The sequence below is a fragment of the Lissotriton vulgaris genome, chromosome 1_1, assembly GCF_964263255.1.
Source record: "Lissotriton vulgaris chromosome 1_1, aLisVul1.2, whole genome shotgun sequence".
Lineage (NCBI taxonomy): Eukaryota > Metazoa > Chordata > Amphibia > Caudata > Salamandridae > Lissotriton > Lissotriton vulgaris.
In genome coordinates, this window is record NC_141685.1 from 1,037,613,416 (window position 1) to 1,037,628,102 (window position 14,687).

At 45.3% G+C, this 14,687-nt stretch overlaps 1 protein-coding gene across 1 annotated transcript in view; it reads right to left on the reverse strand.

The window, feature by feature from the left end:
* The window catches only part of SYCE2 (synaptonemal complex central element protein 2), a 521,719-nt gene extending 510,046 nt beyond the window's left edge, over window positions 1-11,673 (reverse strand). The window contains exon 1 of the mRNA XM_086936443.1: window positions 11,593-11,673. The gene's annotated coding sequence lies outside the window, so the exon portion shown is untranslated. The remainder of the gene's footprint in view (window positions 1-11,592) is intronic.
* Between the last annotated feature and the right edge of the window lie 3,014 nt (window positions 11,674-14,687).

The window sequence follows — 14,687 nt, forward strand, 5'->3', positions numbered from 1 at the left end:
AATTACAGTGGGCCCATTACTGAATTAATAGCTAAAAAACACAGGGGTGAGGAGGGCAACGTTTTCAAATTGGGGCAGTATGCTGCAAGGTAGGGGAGAGTACATGCATTTGTGCTTGCTGCAGGCAATGTTTCTATTAATATCGGAAATCAATTGTAAAAACTGGCCTCCCAGACCCTATGAGGCAGTTTTTAATGTGTTTTAATATTTAAAGACTACATTTTCACAATTGCTTTTCTTGCTTTTTCACATTTGCTTTAAAATACACCATTTGCCAATCCTTTTTTAGGTGGAAACCTGCATTGCAGGGCATGCCCTGCTGCAGGCAAAGAGATATTGTGAGCAGGGGATTTCAGTATGGCGGGAAGCCACGCCCCTTTTTTCCATTGGCAGGCCTCTGGAAACGGAGGCCTGCCATTGGAAAAAGCTCCTGTTTAGCAGATTTGTCTGCTCTGGATCCCGCCTCTCGAGGACTCCATGACCTGCCTTACGGTAGCACGACAATATTTTTAGAAATATTGCCTTGGCAACCATGAGGCAGGTCAGGGAGTCCTGGAGGGGCGGGATTCAGTATCCTGTTCCCGCCCCTTTTTTCATTTTGTGTACGTGCGTGCGTTGCCTCATTCTCCTTGCTGGAAGGTCAGGAAGGAGGCATTGCAGTGGATGGACCCTCCTTGTTTTCTTTGGTTGCTACATTCCGTGCGCAATTAATGGACGGCCATGTTGAAGTCGGGAACTTCCTATTTATTTCCACCAATAGGTGCTATGTTTCTATGATGACGGTGTTGTTCGGGCACGCACCTTTTCGTGCGTCATTTCCATGTGCTCTTGTGGCTGTTGCCATCGTCGGTCATCGTGTGGAGTAGCTGGGTGTTGGAGGTCTCATCGCTTATTTGCTTTTCTTGGTATTGTTTGTTCTTGCGAGTGAGAGAGATATGTGTTAGAGGGGCGATGAACGGCGAGATTGAAGATTGCATTTACTCCCAATTGTAGCATACAGTTTCAGAGATCTGTGTCGTTGACGCTTCACGCACGCCTTTAACGCTATTCTAATACTGCGGCGCCATTAGTGGGTTGTCTCGAAGTATGGTTTCTTTTTGGGACGTTCGGCTTTCTTGACATTCTACCGGTGGCTACAGCACGGACTGCATATTCGACGTCTCCGTGACACATTGCAGGTGTTAAAATGTTGCTGCTTTGAATAATGCTCCTTACTGAACATATTTGAAAGAAAGATAGTTGGACTTTTAATTCACTATGATTGATGTGGGTGAGGAGAAGCTCTTTCTGATAGAGAAGTATACTTGTTAAATAGATTTTTATTTTTAAATGCGAATTACATATATTTTTTTTAAGGTGGCTTAATTTATACCGATTTGTCGTTTATTACGTTATTGGGGTAGTTATTTGGAGAGGTTTTTTTTTTTACCTTCTTTTGGTAGGATGATAGTTTCTTTGTGCTTCGTTTGCGGTCAGACCCGACGCAGGCGTTATCTAAACATTCTGACACAGAGCAAGGCTTTAACACCTTTCTTATGTGTAGGGAGGGGGTAGTGGAGACTGGAACGAGGATGTTAATCCCATTATGGTATGTGTGAGGGTTTAAATAGCCTACCGGCACACGTCAACGTTAACTTTGTGTTCTAATACAGGGATCACTCTATCTTTGTTTCTGTTGCCCGTCTGTGGAGTAAGCTGCTGCCTATCCGAGGAACGCTGTTGCCTACACCAGGAACGCCTACCCCTCGCCGGACCCGCTCCGCGGGTCCCGCTTCGCTCTCAGGACACAGGAGTGCGCTGGGGGAACGTGGAAGGTGTTTGAGGGCGCTGGTCAGTCTTGCCGGGCTGCGAGCAGCGTGGTCAGGGACTCCATATCCCAGGAGTCCCTGATAGCCCGGCAGAGAACACCTGGGCCGCTCTCCCTGCAAGCTCCGCCTACTCACCAACGGACCTAAAAGCCCTCGCCTTCACAGCCTCACTGGGACCCTCTATCTTTGTTTCTGTTGCCCGTCTGTGGAGTAAGCTGCTGCCTATCCGAGGAACGCTGTTGCCTACACCAGGAACGCCTACCCCTCGCCGGACCCGCTCCGCGGGTCCCGCTTCGCTCTCAGGACACAGGAGTGCGCTGGGGGAACGTGGAAGGTGTTTGAGGGCGCTGGTCAGTCTTGCAGGGCTGCGAGCAGCGTGGTCAGGGACTCCATATCCCAGGAGTCCCTGATAGCCCGGCAGAGAACACCTGGGCCGCTCTCCCTGCAAGCTCCGCCTACTCACCAACGGACCTAAAAGCCCTCGCCTTCACAGCCTCACTGGGACCCTCTATCTTTGTTTCTGTTGCCCGTCTGTGGAGTAAGCTGCTGCCTATCCGAGGAACGCTGTTGCCTACACCAGGAACGCCTACCCCTCGCCGGACCCGCTCCGCGGGTCCCGCTTCGCTCTCAGGACACAGGAGTGCGCTGGGGGAACGTGGAAGGTGTTTGAGGGCGCTGGTCAGTCTTGCAGGGCTGCGAGCAGCGTGGTCAGGGACTCCATATCCCAGGAGTCCCTGATAGCCCGGCAGAGAACACCTGGGCCGCTCTCCCTGCAAGCTCCGCCTACTCACCAACGGACCTAAAAGCCCTCGCCTTCACAGCCTCACTGGGACCCTCTATCTTTGTTTCTGTTGCCCGTCTGTGGAGTAAGCTGCTGCCTATCCGAGGAACGCTGTTGCCTACACCAGGAACGCCTACCCCTCGCCGGACCCGCTCCGCGGGTCCCGCTTCGCTCTCAGGACACAGGAGTGCGCTGGGGGAACGTGGAAGGTGTTTGAGGGCGCTGGTCAGTCTTGCAGGGCTGCGAGCAGCGTGGTCAGGGACTCCATATCCCAGGAGTCCCTGATAGCCCGGCAGAGAACACCTGGGCCGCTCTCCCTGCAAGCTCCGCCTACTCACCTATTTCCCTCCCTATATATCAACGCCCACTCCTCGCTGCGCGGGAGCGCCGGGCGAAGCCCGGGACAAGGGCGGGACCGTCTGTGGCCGTCCGGGGCCGCTGGAGGCCGGGCTGGGCCACCTTATTAACATCTACGGTCCAGGTACTGATCAACCCACTGTTTTTGTATTTGCTTTGTGAACTACTTGCTTGTAGGCGGGTAGAAGGGGGGTCTTTAGCACTATGGCTTGCACAACAACTACTTCCAACCTGCTGCCTCCTACGGGGGAAGCTGAGCCTGCTGTCATGGGCCCTCTTGACTCCTACTTCAAGCGTTTGCCGCAGGATATTGACAAAGAGATCGCTCTGGCGGAAAGACGAGCCGGGCGTAGGCTCTCGATTGAGCTTCTGAAAAACCCACCTGACAAAAATCAAGGTTTGAACTTTCCTGCGCTGGTGACACCACTATCATCCATTGTTTTACCAGCCACCCAGGACCTATCATTTGATGTGTCTCTGCCCAATGAGTTAGCATTTAACTCTTCACCGGACATTGTAGCAACCAACTCATTTGTTGCGCATCTTGATGTACCTAGCCAAACGATAAAAGGGAAAGGAGCTTTAGAAAATCATTGTGTACAAATGGAAGCGTCTAAATCTAAGCCCAGTGTTAAAAGGAAATGGGGAGTTACTGCAAAAAAATCACAACCCTTAAAACCGGCAAGAAAGTACAGGAAGTTGGGTACTAAATTAACTTCTAGCCATGTCCCTCCAAAGAATGGCGTACTAATGACTATAGGGGAGGCCGAAGCTGCCCCTGTGGAAGTGGACCCTATTATCACGGTGCCTCCGATAACATTGGCGGTGCCAGTCCCAGATCAAACTACCATAGTACCCTCGGGGTCATTATCTCCCAATCATAATCTTCTGATAGAAGTGGAAAAAATAATGCGTTCCCTTCTAAATCCAGTAGAACTAAGACTTAAGAAGCTAGCTGAACAACTTGACCATCTTGAACAAGCTAGCCTAGATAACTTCTTTTCTATTAAATCCCTAATTAAATCTGGGAAAAAAGTGGGTGAGAATGGGAAACACCAACAGACAGGCGATAAAGATCAAGGTGCCGTGTTGGTTGACCTACAATCCCCACCCGTAAGTGGTATTTCGGCACAGGATAACAAAGGGGGGAATAGCAAGAATGCACCTGGTCCAATGTCCACCAAAACCATCAGTAATTGTGGGAAACCTAAGCCCAATAACACCAATAACAATGGTAGCAAGGATAGTGTAAAAAATCCACCTCCAACAACTAGCAAAAATGCCACACCTTTGACGACCGGATCGGGAAAAGCTATGGTCCAACGGGCGGGAAATGATAAAATCCACTCTAGCAATGGCAGTGGGATTAATGCTCATTGTACTGGGAATGGGATTAACACCTGTGTAACAGTGGAAAACACTCTCACTCAGAGTCGTGTTCCCTTAGACCAAGCACATATACAGACCCAAATAACCAAATTGCCAACTAGGATCCCCCCAGTACAGCTCACCCCGGACTCCTATCCATATGTGGCCATACTTACTAACGTCCCACCCCTAACGGAGGGTCAAAGAGAAACTTATGACATGTTAAAAAACAAGGCCATGCATTGGCTCTCTGTCAATAGACCACTGCCAGGGGGAGTAGATGGCCTGATAATTGGGGCCAGAAGGGTCAATTGGATAGGGAATACCTTAAAAAAACAGGGGGGTGAGTGTATTATAATTAACTTCCAGGATCCAAGGGTTGTGGGGCTGATTACGGGGCAAGGTTGGAACATTAATATCGGTGGGATTGGGGTTGTGGACCTCACTTTCTTTTACCCCAGACCTGTGATCTACTCAGGGGGCTCCAGGGAGCAACCAAGACCCAGTCTCTGTACCTGGGTTGAGGCTGGCCCCCCTGTTGCTCCCATATTTAGATCAAATAATTGCTACACAGAGGCATTTAACCCCTATAATGGGCAGGGGCAGACGAGGTGGGGATGCTGACAGAGACCAGTTGAACAATTACGACTGGAAGAGGATATGGTTGGGGGAATCAACCCTGATGTTACATTGATACCCCACGATGAAACGAGCCAAAAATTCGAAGTGGCGAATGTTAGGGATGGGGGCATTGTTGCATGTTTGGAGGGGTGTGTGGGTGAACCGGATCTTCTAACTACTCTTTGCACCAAGGAGGGTACAGATGCAAATCGTGTAAATATTGTTTTAAGTGAGGATTGTGACCGTAGGAAACAGGATGATTTATTACCAACAGCACCTAACGCAAAGGGGATTTGCATAGAAAACACCCTGGAGAGACTTATGTCATGGAATGTTGCGGGGCTGGGGGCTAGAGTGTTGTCACAGCAGTGGATTGATTTTGTTAGTGGGTTTGAAATGTGCCTATTCCAAGAGACGTGGGCATGTGAGCCAATTCACTTCCCGGGTTACCTAAATTTCTGTATACCGGCAACTAGAGGCCCCAGGGGTAGGCCTATGGGAGGCCTTACAGTCTGGATTAAGCAAAACTCAAACGCAAAGGCAAAAATGATTGAATTAAGTTGCAAGGATATTCAATTACTGAGACTAACTGTAGCCAAGGGTACAATAATAGACATCTATAATATATATGCCAGGGGCATGAGGCTAGGGAATTCTGTTACCTTAGAAGTTCTATCCGCTTCCCTAGAATCCCAGTCACTTGGACATAGAGTAATTTTGGCTGGTGACCTGAATAGGACATTTGAGCCTCTAGAAAACACTGCATACCCTATAGGACTAGAGGAAGATGCCCTCTGGGGCATCCCCAACCTAAATCTCCTACCTGTGAAGCGGTGGACCAAAGATATTTTGTTGTTGAATGCGTTATGTTTGGAGTATGGTCTGAGGGCCCTTAATGGCAGGACAAAAAGCGACCAATGTGGTAACTGTACATTTGACAATGGACATAACAAAAGTAGGATTGACTATGTCATCGTTAGTCTTGAGTTATGGTGTGGTGTGGGCGACATGGAAATTGTGGGGAGAGTAGAAAGCGACCATAACCCCCTCTGTGTCTCCCACTCATGGTGGAGGGCCGCACGAGTTAACTCAGTGTCAGGTAGTGGGAGCGTACCTGTTGTGGCCAATGACTCAAGAAGGGTGAAATGGCCATATGTCCTGGCTAATCTGGCCACTTTGGAGTCTATTAATTTGGAGGTAGACAATGCTATTGCCGCCATGGAAAAAGTAGATCTTGTATTACCAGGCTCTGTCCAAATAACCGATATACATGACACATTCTTCTCTTTGTTAAAACCGCACTTTACTAAGCCTCTGAAGGCTAATAGGAAAGTGCCAGTCACATTGCCAACCTGGTTTAACAAACAGTGTAGGGTAGCTAGATTGGGGCTGGGCAGAGCACTCAAGAGCAGGGACAAGGCCTCGATTAGAACCACCAGGAAATATTATAACGACAGTATTCGAAAGGCTAAGAAGCAGTGGGATGAGGAGTACTGGGAGGAGCTACTGGTGGCTTCAGGGCAAAAGGATTCCAGACTGTTCTGGAAAATTGTGAAATGGGGAAGAGGGGGTGCCCCCAATAATCCCGACAACAATGTCGATGAGGCATTGTGGGTCGAGTATTTTAAACCCCAGTACGCTGAGTGTAGGGATATAGTGGCCATAGAACCAATCCCTATGGTTTTTTGTAAGGGCGATTTATTTCTAACCAAGGATGCGGAACTTGTAATTTCAACTCTGCAGGGGGGAAAAGCCCCCGGGCTAGATGGAATCCCTTCAGACATCTTTAAACATGACAAGGTCAAGTGGGCAAAATATGCGACCCTGTTGGGAAATGGCTTGGCCAAAGGGGCAAAAATCCCCAATATATGGAAGGGGGCAATAATAATACCGATTTTTAAGAAAGGCGACCGGTCACTCCCAGCAAACTATAGACCAATAAGTTTGTTGGCTACTATGCAAAAAGTAGTGGGGAAGATGCTGGTCGACAAACTTATGGCCTGGGTAGATGACAACAATGCCTTATCCCCCTACCAGGCAGGATTCAGACGTGCAACCAGTACGGTCGACCAAATTTTTCGCTTCACCATGCTACGGTGGGGGACTGTACTCCTGGGCAAAGGCAGCCTTTATGTAGCATTTGTAGATCTAAGGGCTGCCTTTGATCTGGTGCCCAGGTGCACGCTGTGGGAGGTTCTGTCCAAAATAGGGGTCCCACTTGATTTGCTCACGTTGATAATGTGTCTTCACGAAACCAACTATGCCAAGGTCCAGTGGGGGAGGAATGGGGAATCCACCACCAATTTCCCAGTTGAGCGGGGGGTGCGGCAGGGATGTGCAATGGCACCCCTGCTGTTCTCCCTGTTCATTAATGGCATTGTAGATAGGATATTGGACGCAATGGTTGACGCACCTTCGTTAGCGGGCATCAGAGTCCCTATCCTGATGTTCGCGGACGACACCTTGATTGTGTCTAAGACCCCGTCGGGTCTCCAGCGAGCCCTGAATATTTTTGACGCATTTTGTAAGGAAAGGGGTCTAGAGGTAAATGTAAATAAAACCAAGTTGATGGCCTTTGGGCAAAAGCGCCAATCTCAACCTAGGGTATTTTTGAATAATATTAAATTAGAGCTAGTAAATGTTTTCACATACCTCGGGGTTGAGATATCAAGCAAACTTGGTTGGTCAAGACACATAGAGAAGGCGGTGTTGAAACATCAGCAAATCTCAGGAGCCCTCAGGGCTGAGCAAGTAAAATCCAAGACCAGGCCCATAAAACCTGTTCTTATGGTTTATGACGCAAAAGCTTTGGGCGCAACCCTTTATGGGGCTGAAGTCTGGGGCTTTGAGAATCTTACCACCGTTCAAAAATCCGAGAACAGGTTTTTGAGAGGGATAACTAGTCTTCCCCAAAGTACCCCACTAATACCGCTTGGCCTTGATTTAGGCAGAAGATCGCTCAGGGACCGTGCCCGACTGAGGCCTATCCTCTACTGGAGACGGCTATGGACAACCATGGAAATAAGACACTACGCTGAGGGGTTCCTAGCATTAGCCAAATTAGATGTTTTTTGCAAAATTAAATGGCTAAAAACGCTTAGGGACGTCCTTGCGGAACTTGGGCTCTCCAAATTATGGGAAAACCCCCTTGGGGAGGTATTCCCTAGCAAATCCAATATCAAAGAAATATATTGGGATCACATCGACCAGAAACTTTGGAGGAGCACAAACTCGGATTCCATGGGGGGTAGATTTATGGAAATCAAGCAAAGACCATCCCTAGAAAAGTATTGGGACAGTATAACTGTCCCATTAGACAGGAAACTATTTTTCCAGTTAAGGGCAGGCTCTCTCCCCCTGAGGAGTCTGACGTCCAGCTGGAAAACTAGTAGTGGTTTGTGCTGCCCGTCATGTGGGGCCCCCAATGAAAACGTCGCACATTTTCTTTTTATATGTGAGGCCTATGTAACTCCAAGGAAATCTTGGTTGGCTCCAGTATGTAGGAATCTTGGTGTCCGAAGCGGTGTGGAGGGGCTGAGAATTATCTGTTCCTCCACTGAAATGTCCATCGTAGTAGGAACAGCAAAATATCTGGGGTGGGCATGGTCTATAAAGGCGGAGGGCTTTATCCCCCAATATGTCTTGAATTTTACATTTTCCTTTGTTTGTTTTATCCTTGCAAACATCTACTGGGAGATACATATGAATTTTAATTACAAAATGCGGCTAATATGTATGGTATGAGTTTTTAATAGTATAAACTTCGGGAATGGTCCGTAACGCGGAGGTCCCTATACCTCAACATGCATTTAGTTTTTGCATATCATGAAAAAGCTTATTTTATCCCAATTGGTAACAATTTTAATGCTTATGAATTATGTATTCTCGATTATAAATTTTATTGTAATTGAATGTTTGATGTTTTAAAAATGTATGAATTTATATGTCTGTGCTTTTATGAGTGTATAACTCGAATAAAGCTTTTTCAACTGGTACAGGGATCACTTTCATTGCTACACAGTGTAGGAACTCGCTTTATCTGACGTGGTGGTGATACGGAGTATTTACATTAACCGCTGGAAATTGGCTCGCGCTCTGACTGTCCAGTAGGGAAGTTGTGTGGGGTTTTTTTTTCCCCCCCGAGTTCCTTTGTGGAAGAGTGATTTAAGGACTGTGTAACTCTTATTGTAAAAACAATTTCGTCAGGGAGTCCATGTTGCAGTAATTATATTATCTAAGCAGTTTTGATCGGTTGTTGGTCTTTAACATTAAATACGACAATTTAATTGTTTAAGCAGTACAGTATATGTTATAGCAGAATAATGATGGATGGCTAGGTAGTTTTAAATGTTTGTAGGGAATAACGTGGCAAAAAAGACATTTGTGCTAATTGTAGAAGATTGCAAGCTGAGGGTAGTGTTCATTTGGCAGTCCTGTGAGCCAAAAAGATATTGGGACGCTATCCAAAACCGCATTCTAGAGTTTAGGGTCTGGAAAAAAAAGCACATGAAAACCAGTTCCCACCCCACCAGTCTGTGATCTAAAGATCTAATCCTTGTACCTTATAAGTGTTTAGCCATGCAACAGTTGATGTTGTTGCACCAAGGATATTGTGCTGCATAACTAAATACTTATAAGGTCCCAAAAGCGAGACCTATTGGCTATGCCAATGCTTGTTCTAAATGTTCTCACGGGGAATACTCCCACCCCACCAAAACCTGCCAGCTGAGCTCAGTCACGATGTAACACTCATCCACCAATTTTTATGCCCTACCACTTTCAAATGTTATCCGCCGACACTGCAATGATCGGTGTTCAGTGGGTTTCCTAGAGCTTTTGGCCCCTGAGACACTGCACCTGCTGCACCATTCAAATCAGCGCCGTAGTGCCTGTGAGGTAAATGCACTTATGACTGCTCGTTCAGTAGTAAAATATAGCAATAATCAGTGTTCAGTGGGTTTCCTAGAGTCTTTGGCCCCTGTGCTCCTGCTCCTACTGCATCATCCAAATTATGGCCCTAGTGACTGCAAGGTAACTGCACTTGTGACTGCTTGCTTAGTAGTGACATATAGCAATAATCAGTGTTCAGTGTGTTTTCTAGAACTTTTCACCCCTATGCCACAGCACCTGCTGGACCATTTAAATCATTGCCCTAGTGCCTGCAAGGACATATGAGGGAATTGTTTATATCCATGTATGTGTTCACAGTTGCAGATGGAATACATACATAATTATTGAGTAGGTAAACATGACCACAAAATGTTCATAAAAAGTGTCTTTAAACTTATCCAACTCTCCAAAGCGAGTTGCCACAGACATCATAAATAAAGCAAATGCTTTACACATAAAAGCGAAAAACAAGCATTGTTAAATTGTGTTACAATGTTGCTGGCTCTTTCCTGTGAAAAGATCTTATTCTGTGCTGGACAGTAAATGGGCTATAAACAGTGTAAATTGCCTAAGATCACCATGACTATGACACAGACTGAAATGTGGGTTTGTACTTAGTTCCTAAAAAGGCAGTTTTACAAATTAAACAGATTTATCAAAGAAGAGGAATTTTGCAAAAAACATGCAAATGTTTTGTGCAGAGGAAGAACGAGATACCTTTCGAGATGGCTATGTCTACAATAAAATATCAAAAAAAGGTTACAAGCATGCCACCATGGAGAAAGTATGCTGCTCTCCTCTTTCCTATAAATGCTCTCACTTTGAAGGCAGCCGAAAGCAAATAACCCGGCTCCCGCAAAAACACACCTTGGCATCTGACCTCGGTCTCTGAATGCCAAGCACAAGTGACAACAAGATTTAACCCTTTCCATGCGGCCGCGATTCCCCTGGTGTGCTGTAAACAGCACGAACAGGGGCGGGCCGTGACGAACCCCAGCCGTCATCAGCACACGAGCACCGTAGTGCATGACGGCTGGGGTTCATCATCAGCATGGAAGGGGTTAAAGGCCTGTGGACAGAAAACGAGTTTGTGGAAGAATACAGTAAACACAGCTTTCTCATTGGGCAGGAATTACTTAATGTGGACAGCCTAAAGCAAATAAAGCCAGCAAATGGGAAGAAGAAAACATGAGTTACAAACCACAAAGCCAATGGCAAGAAAGGGACAGAATGCATTCCCAGGTCAGCTTTCTGAAACTCCCCAAGATGTCTTTCACATAACACAAGCTGCACTGTATGGTAGGCTGCGACCTACAAATACAGACTGGGCACTGCTTTTTAGGAAAATCCGGAAAACTAAAGTATTTGAATACAAATCCATGCCTTCTGCTGTTGCACTCAGCAAATATGCGATTTCTGAAACTATTAAACATAACTCCACAAACACATACGAAAATTAAAAATGCTTTACTGAAACACCCACATATTCCTACTTGTTAATTACTTCAGTAATATACTTTGAATACATTATTTTACACAGCCTTCCACTCTCGTGTGTGTGTATGTATGTATGTATGTATATATATATATATATATATCTCACACAGTGGCTTAGATAACAGCCTATTAACTAGCCAGTACTACCTCTCAAGGGCCAGGAGATCTCCAAATACGTCCCTTTTGACGTTCCAAGAGGAACCGTTAATTAAACGACCCCTCGAGGCAGGAAATTCGTTCACCACTGCCCTCCAACCGTATATTTTTTACCTGCGCAACGAGGAAAGTTTGCTTCGCGCGCACCACGTGCCACGTAAGTGTTCACCGAAGCCCGCGTCGCAATCACTTCCTTCCAGCTAACAGAATCCAAGCTCCTGCCCAAAGCGCGCGCACAAGCACTTCCTGCGTCGCCGCGTCTTGTTTATGATTGGCCTGGGCAGAAGCGCGCACAAGCACTTCCTGCGTCGCCGCGTCTTGTTTATGATTGGGCTGGGCAGAAGCTGGGGCTGGGTTGACAAAGGCTGTCTTGGTGAGAAGGAAAGATAAACTTAAAGCAGACTTCAAATCAGGTGGGATAGAAGCGATCACCCCACGTTACTTAAATATGCAGTAGTTTGTAGAATTACGATTCATTGAAATAGCACACGGGATGCCACAAAATTTTAATGTTACAGGGTTGCCACCTTTCCCAGAGAAAACTACTGGCGATTTGTTCACTTTTTTTAAAGATTCTGCAAAGGCCCAAACATGAGTATTAAACAGAAGTATATTTAAATTATTCATTGTTGACATGGCATTTCTGTCTTTGTTTACCGTAGTTATCTGTCAGGGATTATCAAGGCAGCTGTGGAAAACATTTAAAGTGATTTTTTCTTATATTTACGGTTAAAAAATACGTGCTGATATGTAGAAAAAAATATAGCTTGAGGTAGTTTTCCTAATTTTTGCACCGGCTAGGACATTAAAATGATGGTTATACCGGTAAAAAAATGTTGGTGGCAACTCAAGTTGTATACCGCTAACCTCATCCTTTTGAATCAGGCCCAACTCCAGGATTTTGGATATAGAAGGGCTATCAAGACGCAGAAATGAGCTAATGAAGGTGTATGGGGTAGCAACGGAAAAGCACTAAAAGGTTTCAATGAGCTGACAATAATAATTTTGATATGTCTAACAAATGAAAGTTACTCCAACTGATGGGATCATTCTGCACCCAGTACCTAATCTGTATACTATGAGCAGACCAGGTCATATAATTACGGCATATTGGTTTCAACTGCAGGCCTTACCCAATGGGCATTGATTGAGAGCGGGGACTGGGCATGTGTCCTAAGCATAGCTATACTGAGAGATTATCGCAGCCAGGAGCTTTTTGGCTACAGCATCCTTTCCAGGGGCTATGAATCACATGTTTGACTAATATAAATTATTCCAACACTGGGATATTTTGCCACGCAATTAGAGGAGGTCCGTTGAGCTCAGCAGCTGTCATTCTTTGTGTGCAAGCCAGAGTAAAAAAATATTTACTAGTGCGCTAAAAATACTTTGAGATTTGGCTGTTACCAGTGTCTACAGCCCACAAGATGATAAAGGGTTGAGAAGAGGTTAACAGTTAACAAAGCTATACCTTGGAATAGGGTATATTGGGCACATGCATCAAGCAAAATACTGGTTGCAAACGGGCCGATTCAAAGAATCGGCCCCTTTGTGACTGGTATTTTGCCATTTGGGATGCATCAACCCAAAAGCCATTAGCAAAATAGGTAGTCGCAAAATTTGCGATTACCTATTTTGCGACTGCATTTAGGGAATCGCAATTCCTTAAATGCAATGCAAGAAGCAATCTGAGATTGCGAAAGGAATCTCTTGCCCACCTGCAGAAGATGAAAAGAACAATTGAACAACCTCTTACTGACCACTCTATAACTTCTATAATTGGTCTAAAACATTTTTACTACTAACTACCTGGAAAAGGTAGTTAGTTGGTAGGTAGTTAGGTAGTTAGCTTGCCTCTCTCTTGTACTGTCTATAGTAGTATTCTTGTATTAAATCTTTAAACTTCTTTATAACTTGCTGAGAATTAAAGTATTTTCAAAAAGTTCCAGCACAACATTTTTAACACTCTGACTCTTATTGTCCCTTGACAAAAGATGTTTCCAAGTTTGAAGATGCTCCAAAGTCTTTTTTCCTCACTGCAGTCAGAATCTTCTATTTAAACTTTACCATCACAACCAAATTAGACTTCCAATCTTTTGATAGGATTATTCTGGTGTGCACACTGTTCCATACTAAGCGAAACTCTAAACCTTTAACAGCTACTAGATGCAAAATACTTGTCTGCACTTAAAAATGAGTTGACATCTAATGGGCTTGAAAACTCGAAGCACTCGAGGAGCAGGATGATCTTTCACCGCGTCTTGTAGTTTTCAAAAAGACACTGCAACATTGTATTGATTTCTTGCCACTCCTTCTGCCTCCTCCCATCACATGAAACTAACGACTAACCTGAGAAACTGTTTGCATCGGGTCTCTCCGACTTAAACTGATGCAGCCACGTAGTTTCAATTTATTCAATTCAATTTCAAATGTCTTTATTTCGATTCAATTCATCATAAAAGACAGTTTGTACTGGAGGTACAACCACAGGGAAAACAAACAGTAGATCATAAATATAGTTAAAAGGACAATTTCCATAAGCTAAAAAAAAGACACTTAGCAATTAAGATAAACGATGGTAAGACATAATTTAAAATGCAATATACACTGTGTGCTAGATAAAAACTTTTAAAAAAATGCTACACTGATTCTGGCCTGGCCCTAATGATCCATACCCATCCTAGGAATTTTGCTACGGCGATAACAATAGGTTCGCTAGTGTCATACCACAGGACCCTTAAGGTTTCGGATCCCACCCTTGTGCCCAGGTTTCAACAAATCGGTTTTAACCATTTAATCAGTGGGGCCACATAGGCAGGACACACAAAAAATATATGGCCTATAGATTCCCTGCGATCCATAAACCATCTACAAGAATCACCAACCTGTCCCCGCCAGTTTGTGGTGAATAAACGGATGGGTAGACAGCCAACCCTAAGCTGATGATATAATTTCCTATCACTGGACCTAGTAATAGTATCCCAATATTCTTCTAATAGAGGGTCGTTTTTTAGTTCCAGAAACTTCTCGGACAGTGAGGTGGCCGACATCTGACAGAAGTGTTTCTGACTAATCATGGTCCAGTACTGCTGTTTAAATAGCTTTTTTTGGTGGAAAAGGGCTGTTAACAGGGTCAGACCACAAATTTCCCAATCCCATAGCCTCCAAGAGCAGTCTGATCTGTTTAAACCATGGGAGATTTCCAGAAC